This window comes from Eumetopias jubatus, unplaced genomic scaffold (assembly GCF_037043125.1).
Source record: "Eumetopias jubatus isolate StellerSeaLion01/CBP00866 unplaced genomic scaffold, mEumJub1_p1.0 scaffold_8, whole genome shotgun sequence".
Lineage (NCBI taxonomy): Eukaryota > Metazoa > Chordata > Mammalia > Carnivora > Otariidae > Eumetopias > Eumetopias jubatus.
Window position 1 is genome coordinate 112053368 of NW_028274814.1, and position 2206 is coordinate 112055573.

General features: G+C 44.6%; 1 non-coding gene across 1 annotated transcript; it reads right to left on the minus strand.

The window, feature by feature from the left end:
* Nucleotides 1–1241: 1241 nt before the first annotated feature.
* LOC114211077 (U6 spliceosomal RNA) lies at nucleotides 1242–1348 on the minus strand. The gene has a single exon (XR_003609648.1). It is a non-coding gene; the product is annotated as a U6 spliceosomal RNA (small nuclear RNA).
* Between the last annotated feature and the right edge of the window lie 858 nt (nucleotides 1349–2206).

Genomic DNA, 2206 nt, shown 5'->3' on the forward strand with positions numbered 1-2206 from the left:
CTGAAAAACAGTGTATCAAACTGTGTTCTCTTGAATCCTTGGGATTCTAGAAACTTATTTCAGTTATCCAAGTGAAACAACCATGGTTGGTGACATCCCAATACATACAGCAAGAAGCTAACTTGTTACGGAGAGTAACACATGGACACTGTCTTTATGTCCTTTTCACGCCCCCACCACCAAAAGCCCCACCAAGAACAGTTTTGTGTTCTCCTGCTTAATGCCTATTTTATCTGAATGTAAATCTCCCTCTAGCTTCCCTATAGGCATTTGCCAATCCCTTATGAGGTCAGGAGCTTGCACTGTGACACATAGGAAGAATATTTATGTACTTACTTCATATCCTGCAGGACAAAAAAGACAGCATGAGAAATTCGTTGCCACTAATTGTATGTAGCTTATTACTTTATCTTTAGAAGGTTTAATGTCAAAACTTGGAGGAGAGGATGAATTGTCCAATCTGGGCCAGAGCCTGAGTTTTCTACTCTCCCCAGAGTTCCGATGTCTGAGAAGAAGCCCTGTGGATGTGGGTTTGCATGTTAGCACCTGAAAGCAGGCGCAGCCCCCACTCTGGAATGAACGTACTCTTCCAAAGGCTTCATTTCCAGAGGGTGGTGGAAGGAACAACAGAGACAGCGATGTGCCCACACACACAGCCATCTGCCGTTCCAACCACATGTCTCTGCCCCGTTTCCTGCAAGTGATTCATCTATTCTTTTTCTCCTTCTTCCAAGATAACTGTGTAGGCATTTAAGGAGGGGAAAGTCATTAAGAAAAGTGGAATCCGGAGTTCTTAGGCTGAGATAGAGCCGATTAAACAGTCTGGAATTTCACAGAGCAAGCAGTGCGGGCGTGAACTCTGGATCTGCTCTCTCCCACTGGTGCATCATTTCGTAAGAGCTTATCACCACCCATCATGAACAGGTCAACAGAAGTGCCTGCGTGTAAACTAGGAGCACGGGAGCTGCCAGCAAGCAGAAAAGAAGGGCAGAAGTCAGGAGAGAGAAGTGGGGTTTTTCTAACTAGAGACGCTGCTCATCTTACCCACTGTCATCCATGGCTTCAGTCTCAAATTTTTGCGATTTTTCCACCAATGAATTGGATCTTTGTGACTTTCTTAAAGTTTTTATTTTAATTCCAGTTAGTTAACATACAGTGTAACATTAGTTTCAGGGGTACAGTATGGTTATTGAACACTTCCACACAGCACCCAGTCCTCACCACAGCAAGTGCACTCTTTGAAACAATGTGGACGTTTCATGAGTTTGTGTGCCATCCTTGTGCAGGGGCCACGCTAATCTTCCCTGTATGGGTCCAATTTTAGTGTATGTGCTGCTGCAGTGAGCACTGTGACTTTTCTTTTTTTATTTTTTAGCACCGTGACTTTTTAAATAGGTCGATTTAAAAACTGCCTCCATGACATGCTTTAAAGGATACCCTGACCAATAGCCAGAGATGGTGATTATGGCCATGTCCTTGACATTAACAGGTATTGGTGGCCACATGCTGTGTAGGAAGGGGATGGTGCATCCAAAAAGAGGTCGTCCATAGATATTTGCTGAGTTACATCAGATTGGAGGTTCAAATCCTGGCTCTGCTTCTAGCTTCTAGGACATTAGGCAAGTTGCTAAACCTCTGGGAATCTCAGGTGGCTCCCATGTACGCTGAGGGATGAAGAAACCTGCTTCATAGGGTAGGGTAAGGACTAAAGAGGGTAAGGTATGTAAAGTCCTGTGTGGTCCTCACAACAAGGTAGATATGTAAATATCAGATGCAGTGGAAAACTCCTTGTCATTTCACTTCAATTTCTGCCACATCCTACACCTTACAGCTAGCAAGGGAAAGAACTCAAAGGAGGAGTAGGGAACTCTGGCCAATTCCAGTGAGGCTTTACCCATCAGGAAAGGCACTTTCCAATGTGGCACTTGCCAGTAGGACTGCCTGGGACATCATTTCCTTGTTAATGGAAGACACGGGGAAGAAGGAGGGAAGCAGAGAGACAAGCAGAGCCTGATCACACCTCCCTCCCAACTGTCAAGAGCCACTACATCCCCTGTGGCAAGTGGAAGGCCCAAGGAATGAGGAATTCTATTGCTGAGTAGAATATACAGATCCCAGATGAGATCCAGTTCTTAAAGATGTTAGCATAATGCCTCCATTTTCTTATCTGTATAATGGGTGTTATAATAGCACTTACATCTTGGGT